A 19,641-nucleotide genomic window follows, 5' to 3' on the forward strand; every position below is an offset into this window, starting at 1 on the left:
GAATGCTGCCTCGGTTTAGACATGTGGAGCGAATGGAAGGCGAAAGAACGGCTAAAAAGATTTACGATACCAATGCCGTCATTAGCAAAAAGGCAGCTTTTTGTCAAAAATCACAAAATGAGTTAAATATAAATTAATGATCTCCAAGAAAATTTCGAACCATTTGATAACCATAAAAAATATTTCATTACGAAAAACGGTATACCTAATTATAGTTTTTTTAAATTTCATCAATTTGATAAATACCAAAAAGTGTCATATCTCAAAATCACTTTTGCAAATTACTGCATATTTGCTTGTGACGGTAGGAATGTTGATAGATGCAAAAAACGAGAAAGATATGGCACGATCAAATCCAATAGATACTTGAAGTTGGACTTGTCAAAAGTCGGAATAATCGACGTGCGTGCATGAGAAGATTTTAACATTTAAATAACATATTTTGGTAAGATATTTTTTTTAAATAAGTAATGGACACAAATACATCATATTTTTTTAATGGAGAATTAAGTGAAGAGTAATAAATAACTACTTTTTGTTTTAACATTAGAAGATTTGTTTAATTTTCTCACTTTTCAACAATATTCACAATCATAGATTTTGTGCTATTTTAAAAACATAAAATAGTCCTACGCACCACGTAACATATCTAAACCTATAAATCTTATTTATATTTAAAAATACATTGCTTTGCTACATTACAAAAATATATTTTTAATTAACTTAGTTTACAAAATTTCATCGTCACTACTTAACTCTACATTCAATAAATTTACATTAAAAATATAAGCTACCGGGGCGGATTAATCAAAATACTTTTAGTTGTGAGATCCAACGAAGTCTGTAAGTCTCAGTGACCTCCAAATTGGATGGTTACAAAGATTTTTTATCATTGTTTAAACCAAATATATCTATTTATGTCGTTTTCTTTATGAATTCAGTATTTATGTAGCGCATCAATAACTGATCTTAGCACCTTATATTTTGTATCTGATAAGTCTAAATCTAATGACAAAGCTAATTCCTGATAGGGTGTAATAGATTATACCTGTTGGTAAGTTGTTTTGTTTCCCTTGAAGTTATAACCGCAACGAATTTTACTTCGCCCGAGATTCTCTTCGCCACCAGGACCGGGTTCGTCACGCACCGCATTTTTGTTCGAAGGGAACTATCCTCAAACTGTTCTTTGGACCTTCTAAGTTCAGAATTACTCGGTCCAGGCTGAGGGTCTTCTTCTCCAGTAGAAACAAATATTAGTCAAGTTACATCTCGGTGTGTAACCATTCAATATTCCGCGAGATGAACCTTTTCCGGATACGCGGACGCTCCAGCCACTTTTTTTTTTTTTTGGCTCCAGCCACGCTCGAACCATCTAACGGCTAAAATGACGCGCACTTTGTTGATAACGTTCACTTAAGTCTTTTCAGTGCAACCATGAAGACTTCTCGAAAGTAAGCTTCGTTAATTGACTTTTATCGGCATCTATCAAAACATACGCGAGATGGATATTTTTTAGAGTAGTACCATTCATTCCCTAGAAAAAAAGTAACTCTTTATGTTGCAGCACGGAGCAGAAAGACTAAATGCAATCTAAAACTACGTTAATTTAGTAAATAGAATAAAAAATGAAAGAAACAAAAATCAAAAAAGAAAATTGTTCAATCAGTCGGTTATTGGCAGTGAGTTGGAAAGTACGCTTGTTGTATGACAGGCGTATTTATGATTTTGAATTGACATGTGTTCTTTAACAGGCTTTTATTATGAAATAGAATTATTTGACAATGTGCCTCCATGTTTTTTTCAAATGTCTAAATTTCAAAATATTCTGTCTTTTGCTTGTGGTAACATGGTGTTACATCCGTAGTTAAAATAATATAAGCTTATACATGTAATAGTTCTTCAATGTACGCTATATTATTTACTTTAAAGGAATAACAAAAATATAAATAAAAAAGAAAAGATCTATTAACCATACTAATTATAAAACGAAATAATACAGACTAAAATGGATACAAAGTCGTTGGAACAATAGGCTTCTTTCCCCCCTCCGGCAACTACACGTGGACCGGACCATCTTCTAGGAATTTAGCAAACAACATGTGTACGAAATGTACGAAAGCTACCCTCCGGATATTTTTATAATATGTTATGTTATCCATAGTGTTTAAACGGTGTTTTATCTGTTTAGTTTTTTATTGTTTACTTTTTAGAATTTCACAGAATTTAACTCGTCCATCCACTTTGTAGCTGCAAGACGATGAGTAATCTAGCTTCAATAGGTAAATGTTATAGACTATCAAATATCCAAATTTAGTAAATGAGGTCTAGAATTCCAACCGCCCATGCTCTCAGTAGCTGCAAGACTTACTAACTTTTATTTTTATAAATTTGTTTTTTATTTATTTTTTTCTAATATCACTAAATCTCTTAACTTCATTGTCAAATAAAAAATAAAAAATGTAAATAGGGGCTAGATTTCTTATTGTCTATGCGCTCTGTAGCTGCATGACGTGCTGTAATCTAGCTCCTATATATCATAATTGTATACGAGGAACAAGAATCCCAACTGTCCATGCGCTCTGTAGCTGCAAGACGTGGTGGGATATTTATTTATTGTACAGCGCCCTTCAGGTGATTTTCACAAAAACGGCGCTATATAAATGATCCAAACCTAGTCAACAAATCACAAAATGAGTCTAGTTTTATTTTTTTTGTTTTACAATGGCCATACAATAACTAATTATTTGGATGGACCACAATCCAATATCTCTATATTGCTAATTTTTCATCAGAGTACAGCCGAACGTAATCCGACACATCCCGATCTCAGGTTTCGGCTGAGCCGAAGTTTTGGTCAATTTTTGTCGAAACTGAAACCGAAACTTCAGTCGGTCACTACAATATAGATCTACACAGATCGCAGTTACATCAAGAGCTTATATAGCACTGACCCCTCATTTTCTGAATAAGAATAGGATATTCACAATTAAAATTAAGCCTCCCCGCGGCTGAAATTAAATATGAATCTCTGATGGATAAAAAAATCAGGCTTCCATTATTATCGAGCTGGATAACGACAACCTAATGACTTATTCCCTTTAACATTAATAATGACTACAATAGATTCTTCTGAACTGTTAAATTCAATAAATTTTCTTGTCTCACAAGACCATTATCATCATCATCATATACACCCCTACCCGCACTCCGGTAGTGCACGTGCACTGGGCGCTGCATTGGAACGCCGAATGCACTGTATCTCGTGTCAGCGTTTTAGTAGGTGTACCTTTAAAATTGACGCGTATCTGTAAGTGTTTTTTTATTAGCTAACAAAATAAGTAAATTATTTATTTATTAATTTACACGCCCTACGGCCTTTTACATATATTAGAAATTACATTCAAGTGCAGTAGTGAAACATAAGTATGTAAATTTAGTTAAAATTAAAGATAACATAAGAAAAACTAAAAGATACAATAATAAGTAAAAATAAGGTAATGTACCAACATAGGTATAGGGTACATAGAAAAATATTTAATAAATTTACATATTAAAACATACACACATACATATTAAAACATACACACATACATATGTATAAGTGTATACATTATTAAAATAAAGAACAATATTAAGAAATTTTATACAAATTAATTTATAACCTTTTGAATACTTAACCTATATTTATATAAAGACAGACGAAATATATCAACTTCACCATACTCGTTACCTAGCCGGTGTAGTCTAGGTATTGGTGAATTGTAATAATAATTGTGACTGCCAGGAGATTAAAAAAATAACGTTAGCTGTCGAGTATTTCGAACAGGTACTTTTAGGCCGTTTTCACACCTACCACGCAAATCCATACTACCCGATATTTTACCGCGCTTATCCTGCAAACGCATACAAAATCTGTTACCTTTTCACACGCGTTGCGCGTTGTAAAATGAATACGACCCGGTCTGTCAGACATAAATCTGTTGGGGTGTGCTTAATCGCAAACGATTATTATCAATATTAATAGTTCGAATAACCGAATTAGATTATTCCCGTAATCGACTTTTTATTTATGGATAATGCGTTGTTTTTTCAAAATACTTATGAAGTATGAAGAATGAAAGAAAAAATATTAATTAAAAATATATAAAATAAATATGCCTACTCTTATAATGCTTTATTGTATACACTAACTAAAAAAATACATAAAAACTTATGTATTGTACTCGTAATATTATCATTATTATAAAAAAATATTTTTCTGTCATTTCTGTTTAGAAAAAGGTGTTTTTTAATTAGGTATTTTTTCTATTTTTTGTTATTATTATTACCTTTTTTTTAATAAAAGAAATATTCCTTCACACAGGTTTTATCAAGGGGACCATTGAGAAAGAATGGTGTATTTCTATAAAATAATTTAATAAATATAATAATAATAACGCGTAAATCAGGGAATTTTCATGTACCTAAGTTTTGCTCAACGAAGTTCGGAAAAAGGTTTCTGGAAAGTATTGACCATTCCGAATTTTAAATAAATATTAAAACACGAGAAATCGAATAGCCAATTCAAAAGTGTCGTAATTAAAAAAATATTACTTAAATCTTTTTGATAGTGATAGTTATTAATGTTATTTATATAGATGGTGTAAAGTACTATGCTTTATGTTTCTTTTTGTTTTCTTACAATTTCGGATGTATTTACTATGTATGATATTATGTATTGTCACAAAAATGTCTCATTTTTATTTACGGTCCCAAATGAGGTTTTTTTAAATTTCTGGGAGTATAATATCTTAGATATGTATTATATATTTCATAAATAAAAAAAAACAAATATAAATGTATATATATATTGAAATATTCGATACTTTTGAGGCATTTTTTTCAAAACTGTAATTATTTCATATAATATAGCTGTCTGTAGCTCTGATTTAATATAAAGAAATACATTATGCTACATTGCCTCTGTCACTTCAAAACTTTACATTTTTATATTCGTGCTTTTCTTGTCTGATAAAGTTATGGGTTTTAATATTTTTTGTTTTTTTTTTATTTTTGTTTTGTCCTTAAATAGTACAAACACAATACATGGATGTGCTAATATATTAACCTATATATAATTATTAGTCGGCCTCGTGGTGTAATGATAAGCGCATTTGTCTCCCATGCAAGAGGTCTCGGGTTCGATTCCCGACATGGTTGATAAGAAATATTTATTTAAAAAGGTGTTTTCCCACCAGAATATTTCATAGTGCCTGGACTGGTACCTGAAGCGTAAGACTGATCATCTTACCTTCATGTAACAAAAATGATCAAGATACGCTGCGATTTGTGTACCACTGCAGTAATCTAAGCACCATTAGGTACGGAAAGGGAATGACGACGACGAATTGTTATTAAAATATATAATAATTATTAACATTTCACTAATTAAAAAAATTCTTTAAGACCAACTCGAATGCAATCACTTTTTAAGAGCTAACTTATCTGCTACACACATGTTTTATCAACTAACATTCAAATGAAACGATTTTTTTTTTGTTCTCTTATTTCTAATGGTCTTTCCTTAAACTCTTATTTCTGATGGTCCACCTCGGTGAACCAACGAGTTCTGTGTCTTTGTTTTCTTACTAAATGGCAGACTTACTTCATTTTTATTTCTAGTTTCATATCCGAGTTCACACTGATTAGAAAAAATCTTGTTCCCTATGTTCAAAAGATTTTTTGTTCATTTTGTTTATAAACACAATTGTTTTGTATTTTGCTTTCAATACACAGGAATTTGGTTCTATGGAGTTGAGATTTGGTCTCAAAAATTGATAAATTAATTTAACTAAACTAAAATTATTTTTCTGTGTTAAAAACCTAACATGTTTTTTAAAATTGAATTTCATATATTGAAATTGATCAGGCAGAAACCCAAAATTTAGGCAAAAGAGCAAAGATAGATATTTTTATTTGGCTAGGTTGGCATTGATTTTTTTTACTATTTCGTTAGCTTAATAGAAAAAAACTGTATTATTTTTAAGTATTCAATATATTGTTAGCTATAGAGTGATTTAGACAAGTAAAAAAATACCGAACGTATTAAATATTTTTGATGAATTTTCATAATGTTCCTTTTATTGTAAGAAACATGACTAAATAAGTATTTTTATACACAACGTATTATTATTTAAATTTTGTTTATATGTTTTAATTCGTATATATCTTAAATCTGTTAGTTTTATTCACAAATGAAATGATAAATTAGGAACCGTTAAGTCAAACGCACAGAAATGTAAATAAACCACGCTGCTAATTAGCGTATTATTAAATAATATCTGTCGTCTTCATAGAGATCCCATCCCGCCTGACATTAATGTATTTATTTGCTTTAAAAACAATGAAAAATAATATACAGAAACATTAAAATAAAAAAATGCACTACTTATTTTTCATCAATTACGTGCAAACACTTTTAATAATATTTTACTTAAACTTAAAATACATATATAAACAAAATGAACAATATAACCCACTTATTTATAATATAAATTAGAAAGGGTATAAATAAATAATATGCACTTATTAGTGCAGTTTTTAGTTTTCATGTAAATTATTTATTATTCGGAAAATATTGCTCTTAAATAAATACCTTTTTTTTTAAAACTGATATAAAATATTCGATTATAATAACAGGTTTAAAAATATTCATAAGAACATCGCAAAGAGTTTTTACGAATGTGTTAGTGAAAAAGTAATGTACCGCCATTATTCGTTTAAATAAGTTTCGATAATAATATCGATTTATCGTTTATAAAAACGAATATTTCTTTATATTAAAGTAAATTTATATATACATCGGTAAAATTTATATTGAAATACATTATCACCAAACCCTTATCAGAACCTAATGGTGCATAGGCCAGTGCATTGTTAATTTGAATGTATATATGATTTAAATCATTATATAGATATAATAAAGTAATAATTGCATACAATAAACATTAACGTATGCGAGTGTATAAGTCCTTGTTTACACCTTCAACTTTAGTAAGCAGAAAATTAACTATCAACAAAATTACCAAAACAATCAAATTATACAAAAAAAAAATATTTTTTTTTGTTGTACAATTTGACTGTCTAGTTTCGGCTACAAAATGTTTCCCTCTTTAGGGTTATTTAACAAGTAAACATACATAATACATATATTATATATTCGGTTGTGTAAGCAAATACAGTGGATTACAAAACAGTATTTTTTATTCTCAAATAAAAATTATATATTACGATGATCCACAATATTAGATTTACAAACATCTAAAATAATACAATGACATTATGTTCATCACCATCAAACTCTTATTCGCACCCAATGGTGCATAAGGTACTGGAGGTGCAAGTAATGATGTACCGCGGGAAAATTCCCGAAAGTGTAATTCCCCGGAGCAGGAGTACATTCCTCCACATACCCGAAACCGTTTTAAAGACTGTGGGTCTTCCTATCGGTTTTACTCATTCAAAAAAAACAATATTTTGGTCAATAAATGAGTAGATCTTTTGAAATTTCTAATTTCGTATATTACTTCAATTCAATTTAACTTTATTACGTTCACTGCCCCTTTCACTGTGAGTTTGAAAGATTATATGGAGGGTCTTAGTCGGTTATTGTCATTCATCCTTATGAACATACATGTGTATATTGCAAGCATAAATGGTAGCAAAAACGATATTTACTTGTATCGCAATAAATTCGAGATGCAAGGCGGTAAAATCTCCGCGGTATTTTACGGTAATTTTCGGTAAGAAATGAATATGACGTACTAATTTTTATTTTTCGAAGATGCAACAAATACAAGTAGCTTTGTTTTAGGACACGTTACATGACAGTGAAAACCAGGTTTAGATCCATCGGGTGGTTTTCAAGATTTATTATAAGTATGGGACGTTCAAGGTCATTCGGTGTGTACTTTTTTATTTTTTTTGACAAAAAATAATATCATATTTTGAAACTTAACAGGATCGGTGGACATAATGCCCTTAGCCCTCCCGTGCCTAAGGGGGGTATCTGGGGTCCCCCAGGTAGCATATTTGTTCAATACCTTTTTTGTTAATCATCATATTGATTTTATTTTATGCATAACTCTACTCCATTATGTTACAAATGTATCGAAGATATTAAAATATTTTTCCGCGGAACTCTTTTAATAATAATTCACATTTGTCTTTGTTTCCCCCCGCGCAAACAGCATGCATCACAATTCATTTGCTATTTGCTCCACAGTTTAGTGATCTTTGATACTTCGGTCAATTTGCACGTCTCATCTGTTTACGCGAGTAAGATTTTGCATGCTAAGGGTGTTTAGAAAAAAGTATTATTATGACTAATAATTTCAAATAAACATAATTTTTATATTTAGCTATCTGGATATTGCGCATTGGATTTTGCATACAAAGGTGTTTTTTGAATAATAAGTGAATTTTTTAAAATTTATAAAACCTTTTTTTACTTCACCAATCTCAAAATGAGTAGAAAAAATTTGACGGATGATGTCATTGAGCAGCTTCTAAACGATACGGATATTGAAGTGTCTTCCAGTGATGACAGTGATTTAGAGTTAGAATCTTCAGATGATGTTTCTGAAACAGATGACTTTGTAATCGAAGATTACGATGAATCTGATTATTTCGACCAGGATAGTGTTAATTTAGAAGAAAACAGCCAAAATGACGGAGAAAACGTCTTCGCTTCTAAATCGGGTTACCAATGGAGCAATATTCTACCTTCTACTTCAACAACACGTTCCCATAACATAATTAGTCCTACGTCCAAATTAACTTTTTTTATTTTAATTTTGCATATTATATAAATTTTTACACGGCGTTGTTCGATTTTTGAGTTTTTATTTCTTGATTATTTGATTTTCAAGTTTTTTAATTTCGTATTTTAGATTTTTTAAGGTCTCGAGTTTTTTTTCATTGTACTTAATTTTTTTTAAATCGATTTAGTGATTTTTCAAAGTTTTTTTGCCATGGAGTTACTGTGGAGTAATAAAAATTACTATTTTGTATTATTTTTAGTCGTCGTATTCTGTAAAATTGTATAATATATCCACCTATGTAACCGATAAAAGGAATTCGTGCCATGTTATACTTTATTGTATTTTATTTGGGAAACATACCAACAATTTTAAACACATTAAGATTGAGCTGTGTGATTTTTTTTCTATATTATTTTGTAAAATATTATTAGTTTTTAAAATTAATTCAAATAAATTAACAAACACGCTGTATATGGTTTACGAACTCGCTCATCCCTCTCCCGACCGCCCGCCGTACCGCCCCGCTAGCTAGTGGCGTAATTTCAATCAGTGGTATCCAAAACGTGGCAGCGGGAGGAGCGCGCTGCCATATAAAATATTATCGCAGCAGTATTTTATGAAAAAATGTATGAATTTCGCAGAAAACTGGAAATATTATGAACCAGTTTTATAAACAATACCATGCCAATTATAAAAACATTTTTAAAATATTTATTTAAGACGTATTTATAGCATTTTAGCTGGGGTATTAGTAGTACCCCCTCAGGCGCTCGCGGAATTTTTTCACCCTCAGGCTCCCAAAGGTTAGTAAAACCGTGTGTGACCTTGAACGACCACCGCTCATGCCGCAATTTAAAAAAAAAAAGTTTTTTTGCTCTTAATTACGTCCCTATAGATTTAATATAAAAAATATGAAAGCCTAAGAAAATAAAATTTATTAAAAATGTTCATATATTTTTTTTCTTTGGACCAATTCTTTTCAAGATACACGTTTGAACATCAAATAGAGTTGATCGAAATAGCGAAAAAGCGGTATTTGCACTAACTTTTTACTAATTGTTTGATAGTCAACCTATCAAAAGTCATCATCATCATCATCATTCTATGTCCGCTACCTAGTTGGAGCATATGGTGTTCACAAAGATCCTCCAAAAGCAAAAGAAAGAGCAAAAGTCGTACGGGTTTTGGGTATGTCATAATTCATGCTTTAGGAAAACCTCGTACGGACATTTTGCTGAGACCTCTCCTCATTGTTCGACCAAAAGCGTGTAAGTGCTTCTTTTAGGTACAGTTGTCTCATATCCAGCACCTTCATGTATTGGAACAGCTGTTTTGACGGGTATGTTGGAGGGTGCCGGAATATTATTCTCAATAATAATTTAATGATGTAATCGTATGTGTGTATATGAGTACTTACATATATATTTATATTTTTGTTTTTTATTACTTTGTTGAAATTTTTACATATTTTTGAATTTGGATTTTAGGCCAGAGCATTCTTAACAATTTTGAATCGATTGATAAGGTGGTTGATAGCTTTCCTCATAAAGGTTTGAAAAAAACAATTATTTTTTGAGAATCATTGTTCAATAAGTCAACTTATATTCACTACACATTGTCACATATATGCACACCCATACATGAATACACAATATATTTAGTAAATACACACCCTCACACAATATATTTAGTCCCCCTCCCTAACATGTACAATAATACTGATACATTGTAACAAGTAGGTACTTAGCATAAATATTATTATTGTACAGTAAAAGTTATCCTCATAATGTAATTGTACACATTATATATAAATGTATATATTTGTACCGACATATTGAAACCATTGTATAAATTCTATAATGTGCTAATAATGTGGTTTTATAGTACATAAATTTAGAGTTAACTCTAATGGACCGGTGAAGTTTACATATTATATTACATGCTAAGTTTATCAATTAACTATTTGAATTTTTTAAGTACAATATTGTAAGGGAAAAAAAACATAAATGAAAGTAATTAAATAATTAAAATCGAAGTAAAAAAGTTATGTTAAAAGTTTCTAGTTAGTATTTACATAAATGGAAATAATATTAACATTAATAAAAAAACTTACTTAAAGTAATTAAAAAGTAAGAGTTAAAATAAAAAAGAATAAAAAAACATGATCAAGTGCACAAACCATTTTTTTTAAAGGTAAAATATATTTACGTACCTACATATTTCAAGGGATTCAAAAAACCGATGAAAAGCAACTTTAAAAAAAAAGACAGTAAGTTTAAGTTAATTTAAAAAACATCTTCAGAATTAATGTTAGGAAGATAGAAAATATCAGTCTAGTGCGTCTAGAGGGGACATGGTATGCAAGTAGATTAATTAGTTCTGGGGAATCAAATTTATTATTTACAGTTTTGTAAAGCAGGATCTGATTGAAGATATCTTTTCTGTGTTTCAATGAATCAAGGTTATGAAATTTTAAAGAAGTTAGGTATATAATTTGGAAAATACAAATGAAATTTGTATGTATATTTATATATATACACATACAAATGAAATTTGTATGTATATTTATATATATACATGATCCCGTAACTTCGAATCGATATTCCAATATTCGAATCGATACTTTAGGAATGAAATAGTTCCGCAGTCCCCATCCCCTTCTCACACACACAAATACAATTCTACTGACTATGCGATGTCGCATGGATACGCGCTGCACATGTGAAATGGGCCTTAAGCTGATAACATTAGTTAATTCCGGGACGTCCAATACGCCATTTGCTATTTTATATAAATTTAATAAATCATTTATAATTCTTCTTTTACAAAGAGTTGACATATTTAGTGTACATAATAAATTATCGTAATCAATATTTTCAGTGGGTATATTAAGTTTGTAATTAATGAATCTAAGAAATTTACCTTGTACTTTTTCTAACTTTAAAATATGAACATTGTAATAAGGTGACCACATTGTTGAATTGAATTCTAAATTACTTCTAACTAAGGCAGTAAATAGCACTTTGAGGGCAGTGATGGAATTAATTAATACTCCTAACAACGGAACAAACATAGAAAAATGACGATATTCAAGTACATGTATCTACTGCAATTATAACCTCGATGGGAGATTATGTATTGTACTGATAAGAAAAGTAAATTCTTTAATTTATTGGTTAAAAATTTACAACATTCAATATCTTAGTTAATGCTTTTGTCGATAAGATTTAAGAAAACACAAGCGTTTATGTATTTTTCCACCGAATTATATATTTGAATGAAGGTTTTCATGTGCTAATAAAACGTTTAAATCAAAATTCATTAATGAATAATTTTAAAAGTATTTTCCTTTATTGAGGAATTTTATGATCGATATTTTAAACTTTGACAATCTCGAGCTGGTTTGTAGCGATTCGGTCAATTTCACATAGGTTGCGGTTGGGTCGTAGAAATCGATGAGACACGGTAAAATTAGGGTGGATTGACTTTTACAATATTGTTTTTGTATTTATTTAGTAGCAAGTCTCTGTGAAAATATCTGCTCACAAATCTAATTACATCTGTTTTATTATATACATTCAAACAAAACTTAAATTCATTAAATTGTTATTACGTAATACTTAAATTATTTTTATTTAAACTCTTTTATTCCTATAATTAAATAAAATCATGATTTACAACCCCGTATTGCACTTGTATGTAACACAGACATTTGCTTAGTCTCCCACCAGCCTGACGACGTCACGACGAAACACGTAAAAATCATAAATAAAAGTGGAATAAAACTCTAAAAGTACTTTTATTAGCGCCTTATAAACTGGGTATAAAGTTACGTCTCGGCATAGTCGTAGAATTAGAATGGAAATACCATTCTCATTCAACCAAAATAATAAGGATGGTATTTATACCAAGTTTATGAGTAAGGCCCTTTATATAATTAAAATGCAGTTCCACCAAGAAATGTCAGTAGAAAAACTCAATCTGCATTCAATTTGCCGATGCTCAAGAAATAATGTTTTTTTTTAATTTAAAGCACGTCTCTCCGTTCTCTCCGATCACGCAGACATTTTTCATCACTCCTAAACGAAATATAAAGGATTTCTTATAAATGGTACCACGCCTTACGCCTTACAAATTTAGTTTCTGTGTACTCTTATTTTCTGTATGCAATATAATACGTAAAAATTGTTGTTTTTTTTCAAAAAAAATAGCTATAATATTTCTGAATCTGCGGTGGTTTGACTTTGTAAGGAATGTTGCAATAATTCAACGGGCACTGCAACCTTCAGTGACAACTGTCATCAAGCGGAGGCGTGATGGCTGGCTTGGCCATATACTGCGGAATCCTCTCGAGGGCCTTGCGCTTGCGCACACACATTAAAACGCATCAGGTTCTCTCGGTCCTGGATGTTAACGCTGACAGATCGTCGGCATTTCACGTCCGAACTACGGGACGCGGACATGACTCCACATGGATTTAGTTAAATTAAGTATTTTACTGGATTTAGTTAAACTAAGTATATCACTGGTCTGTAAGCAATCATCTTTGTAATTCATGATGGAGATGCTGAAACATATAAGATTTTGGCTCACAGCCCAAACATTGTTTATTTCACACGCCCTCGGAGATTATTAAACTAGTTTAATAAAATATTTTAGCAGACGTTTTCAGGTTACGTTGATTTTACTATTTATTAAACGAAGTACATTACATACAAAGCGTTTATTATTATTATTTATTTTTAAATAAGTTATTTCATAAGAGTTTTGAGAGCTTACTAAAATAGAAATGAAATGTTCAAGAACAGATTTTATAACACCACAGCAAAAATAAACCAAAAATGTTAAAATATACAATAAAACTTCTTGGTTTACTTTAACTTTTATTTAATTTTGACCAACGAGCGCTTTCGAATAAGAATGCATCTTCAGGACTGCAAAATTATTAACAACATTTTGAACTATTATAATATTTGTTTTTATTATTGCATTATTATTGGAATAGTATTTTTTTCAGTGCGAAAACTAAAATGTAATTTTTATGTATGTTCCTTAAAATATTTTGCCATGGTTCTATATTACATGTAAACTTCCCAATCATAAAATCAGGGCATCAAGGCATTGTGTTAAGTTAGTCTGCCAAAGAGTGTAATTCCCATTACTTTATTGTATTCTTTCGTTTGTTCTTGTCTTACCTTTTAAATAAGAAGAAATATAAAAATAAGTTGGACTTAATCCTAATTTCGGTCAAAAACTTTCCTAAAAGTGAACTGTTTTTGCAAACCATTTGTAATTATATTTATGTGATTTTTTTATATCCAACCCTTGTAACACATACTATAAAAGTTCAAAATGTTGCAAAAAAATTACTAGTCCTGAAGATGGTTTCTTAGGCGAACGCGCTCGTTGGTCAAAATGAAATAAAAGTGAAATTAATCCAAGAAGTTTTATTGATAATTTTATGTAAATTATTAACTATGGAATTTTATCAAGGAATATCTATAAAAAAACATCAATATAGTTCACAACAAAACAAATTGGTAAAAGCTTTCTTTACCTACCAAAATGGTTGTCGTGGTTAGGAGATGATTGCTTTCAAGATATATAATTAGTTTTTTAAAGTGTAAAAGTAAAATATGTACAAAGCAAAATTAAAATAGGAACCTTGGGCATAATCTTGTCGATACTTTATCAACTGATATTGAATATGACTTTCTTTCGACGTTCCCTCAGAAAACTGATTGTACAATTTTTAGCTCTTATACAATTAGTTTATTACCCCGTTTTTCTTTCTCATGGCAGTCTTATATTTTATTTTAGGGCTTCCGTTCGAGACTTAAAAGACTCTCGAAATTTCGAGAGTCTCGAGATGCTAGTATCGAAATTTCGAGACCGGCTATGCGTTTCTGAACGCTCTCTAGGGGGTTGTGAAGTGTATTGTACCCACTAACTACTAATTACGTGCTGGTAATGCTTTCTCTACCCTCTATAGAGCGTTTAGAATTGCACTGCAGGTGTTAAACTAACGGGAGACTTTCTGGACAAGCCCGGGGGAAATTTACTAGTTATGCATAATGTACTTGAGGTGACTGAAAGTTTTCAACATCGTAAAATATAACGATGGACAGTACCATAATTATTTTATAATACGAGGGTTGTCCGTAAAACAAGTTTCCCTATTTTTTTCACAAAAAAAATCATTTTTATTTATAACGAGCAATACATCATTGACAAGCTTAGACTTTCAGCTATTTTTCTACATAGTCCCCGTTGACTTCGATGCACTTTTTCATCCGGGTCACCACCATTTTGATTCCCTAGTTATAGAAGTCTCCCGCCAGGCCGTGAAGGTAGCTCAGAACCAGAGAGATAAAACATTTTTGAGAAGGGAATATGGGAGTCTAGGCATTTACAGGGCTTATGACTTGTCATTGGCTGTTTTAACTGGCCACTTTACACACTGTGTAACATTCACTATTCTGCCTATGTTTGAACACAGTGTGTAAAGTGGCCACTTAAACCAGCCAATGACAGGTCATAATCCCTGTAAATGCCTAGACTCCCAGATTTCCTTCTCAAAAATGATTTCCCTCTCTGTTGCAACAAATTTAAATATGAACAACTCCCTAGGAAGAAAATCCAACCAGTCTGCAAGCATTTAGACATACTCAAAACATTGTTATTTTATTTGGTTCAACCCCCTTATGTATTTTATGAATAAAAATTTCAATATTATATTTTATGTTGCTTTGCTGTGAAAAAGACAACTTTTTATGCATATCTTGTTTGCTATGTTTGCCTTATTCTGTAGAGATTGTATTTTTTTTATATTTTCCTTTCATCGCTTAAAAAAGTATCTTTTAGCAGTAATTTATACGTGGATGTATTTTTTTGTCGCTTACGTACTAAGAATAATGTTTAAAAGAGAATTTATTTATTTACATACATGTAGTTTATTACACATTATTTGAGACCAACTCCATGGGACTAAAAGTCATGTGTTGAAATGGGACGAGCAACTAAAATTAACAATAAAAATTTGGACATTTTAACGACTTCCGCTTTTTTAATACAAGGTACATACACATATCGTTAGTTTTGATTAAAAAGATAATTTCTTTAAAAATCTGTGAGATCTTTGTTTCGCGAATGCTCTGTTTGCTTACGAGTATGTTTCGTATTTATTTACTAACTGTTGGTTTTAGTCAATATTCGATAGGAGCTTGACCCGTAATTAGATAATTTTATTTTAATTTTTGTTATTAATATATTTCATAAAAGGTACATGTTTTTTAAACATTCTATACAGATCTACTTTTATACATCTAGTAAATGTTATTACTGTAACTCTACAAAAAAAGAGACCAACTCTTGTGCTTGGAGAGTGACTTACACTGTTGTGTTGATTTATAAGAGTTTATATAATTTTGAATATACGAGTATTTGAGAGAAAAAATAGAAACATAGAATATATTTTTAAAAAAACATAAAATAATAATACATTCATACTAATTAATATTTAATACAGTTTTTACACGAGTTTAAAAAAATTCTTTAGATTTACTTTTAATTTATTTTTTGATATTTTATTTTTAATTGTTTTTAGTTCATTGGGGAGATTATTAAAATTTGTTACTCCTTTGAAGACAAAGCTATTTTGACCATGACTTGTGTGGAATTTAGGAATTTTAATATTATTTTGGTATCTGAGTGACTTATTCATCTCAAATTCTTTTATTTTTCTTCTTTATAAATTTGTATAATGGAATTTATTTTATAAAGATTGTCTATATATTATTGTGTACGGATTTGGATATGCGATTTTTAAACCTGATTATAGATAAAACGAAAGAATGTTTCAGTGAATGTGAAAATGTACATATGAATTACAGGTTGTTTAATTAAAAATACACACATAAGTGAAAACAACTTGCTATTACTCGGTTTCTTTATTTCTGGGTGTAGATTTGCAACATAATTTATGGGGTAAGGTAAATACCTAAAAAAATATATAAATATTAGTTACCTATTCTGGTCAGCCTCGTGGTGTAGTGGTCAGTGCGTTTTATTTATTTATTTTATTTTATTTACTTATTTAAACGCCTTGTAGGCTTTTACATGTTTTACATATATTTATATTTAAAGAACGAACATATATTTTACGCAAAAGTAGCAAATAATTGAAAATGAAGTAATAACAAAAGGAAAATAAAAATATATAAAAACTAATCTTACATATAGTACATACATACATATATTCCAGTATAGAGAAGAGAAGTTAATTTTTTCCCATCGATTATATTAAAAGAATCTTAAAATTAGAAGAATGTAGAAAAATAATAATTAAGAATACAGATATATTTAATAAAAGGTATACAATATAAAACAACATAGTGTTATTTAAGTATTTAAATTGGGAGATAATAAATTGACACACTGCCTTTTAACATTCAAAAGTGTTGTATTAAATATATCTATATCATTTGCGCATTCGTTTGCAAACACATGAATTCTCCTTATAGGCGATTGTGCACTGTAGTTAGTCGTAGATAATACATTTTATGTAGAAGAGTTCATTAAATCGAGTAATCCGGCCGGGCACTCGCAAGTTAATTAGTTTCAACAGTTCGGAACAATCAAATATTGAATTTAATATTTTAAATAAAAATAACAAATCATTTAATTTTCTTCTAGTTTCTAATGTGTGTAAATTTAAATATTTATTTAAGTATGTATAGTTAATATGTTTAACTGGAATACCTAATGAAAATTAACGAAACGTAAAAATTTATGTTGAATTCTTTCGATATTATGTATATGCACTTTATAATATGTTTGCCTCCCATGCGAGAGTTATCGGGTTCGATATCCGACATGGTTGAAATGAAATATTTATTTAAAAGGTGTTTTACACTCGAATATTTCATAGTCCCTGAAGCGTAAGACTGATCATCTTACCTTTATATAACAAAAACGATCAAGTTACGCTGCGATTGGTGTACCAATACAGTGCCCTTTGCATCATTAGGTGCGGAAAGGGAATGATGATGATGATGATTCTGGGTCAACAATTAAAAAAAAAAAAAAAACTGATACGAATAATTCCGAAAATCCCTAAAGGATAAAGGATTGTAAAAAATATGAGGTCACCGAGTTATCTAATAATTTCTCGCTCTGTGCGTCAAATAAAGATACTAAAGAATTACCAGAGTTTCTAAACTTTTTTCCAATGCGAAAAAAATTGTAAAAATAATATGCCGAATGCATCAAATCCAAGTATATAATATCATCACTATCGGGTTCGGTTTTTTTAACCGCACTCAATATAATTTAGAAACAACGAAGGGTAATAAAACATTGGATACTATTTATCGTTTCAGTAATTGAAATCTAGATTATACAAAATCTGTTATTATTATGAGTTTACTTTTGCGGAATAAAATCGTTGTAATATAATAAATATATTTATTAACGTCATTAGATGCTTTTACAGCACTGACTACAGAGATGATAAACCTGTGTACATTATCTATAAACTTATCTTTACCTGTGTATTATTAAATCATTATATTTTTCTTTTAATATTTTTTTTACCAGCGTAGATCTGATTTTACGACTACTATTAGTAATAATATTGAGTACTTAGGTACGTTAATGATTTTTTGTTAACGTCATATGAAATGCTTTTACGACATTTACATTTAAAAACAAAAAATATTTGTTTTTTTTCCATACACATATTAGTTACAAAAAAATATAATTACAAAAATACACCTAAGCTATAACATGAATTGGAAAAAATGCTCACTAAGACTTTAGCGTCTGAGCGTGGGCCATTCTTTTTTTAATCAATAAAAAGTTAATAGCATTTATATATTGTATGACACGAACATGAAAAAAAAGAAAAGAAAAAGAAAAGAAAAACTAAATTATCATATGCTGATATAACGAAAACATGATTTATTTGCAGAATGCATTTATTTTTTATTTCAATTAATTTTTAAAAGAATGTGTCTATCTGTTCCTTCCATGCTGATCCAAGACCTCAAACCTACTTTAAAATGTACCAGTGATTTGATGTTTTGTAGTTCCTTGGTAAGAAAATTGAAGAATCTTGGACCAATATGTGAGGAGTGCCCTCTGTGCGAACTTAGTTCTGCATCCTAAAACTGACAGTACATATTGATACTGCGGCGATCTAAAATTAATCTTAGAATATTAATTACTAATAACAATAATTGACCAAAGAGCATTTCATGCCAAATATAATATACCTTTTGCCTATACAGAAAAATTACTATTGAGCAGGGGAGTTTAAAAAAAAAGGAATTATATCGCTCCAAGATTCAACAGAATAGTATTTTAAAAATATGATCACAGGGATCCTATTCTAAAAACAATTAAATACTAGATATAGTAATAGGTAAAAATAGGGACTTGTCAAATACTATTCAGAAGAAGATGCGAATTGGATCGGTCAAATTTTGCTCCACAAAAATCTCCTAACAATTTTAGAGGGACTAGTACTATAGAGGGTGACTCCGCCAAATGGAGTACCTTCATCAAACTAAAGGATATAATATGAAATATGAAATACACATATTGCCAATTAAAAAGAGCCGCACAGGACAGACGAATAAATGGGAAGAGTGGATTTTGTCTGAGAACAAAAACTGCACTGGTGGATACCATGAAGTCTCCCCTGAGTAGCACCTACTAACATCACTCAATGAAAACATCCTCGTTTTTTATTTCGGTACGTCATAAATTTCCTTACTATCGCGCTGTCTGTTTTTGGTAGAGACTCAAATGTCGCATTCAAAACTCAATTAGTGATTTT

At 30.0% G+C, this 19,641-nt stretch overlaps 1 protein-coding gene across 1 annotated transcript in view; it reads left to right on the top strand.

Moving 5' to 3' along the window:
* Positions 1-19,641, top strand: part of for (cGMP-dependent protein kinase for) — a 328,386-nt gene that overhangs the window by 20,432 nt on the left and 288,313 nt on the right. The window lies entirely within an intron of this gene.

This window comes from Micrasema longulum, unplaced genomic scaffold (assembly GCF_059751315.1).
Source record: "Micrasema longulum isolate JH-2025_06_02 unplaced genomic scaffold, ASM5975131v1 h1tg000979l, whole genome shotgun sequence".
In the NCBI taxonomy this organism is placed as follows: Eukaryota; Metazoa; Arthropoda; class Insecta; order Trichoptera; family Brachycentridae; genus Micrasema; species Micrasema longulum.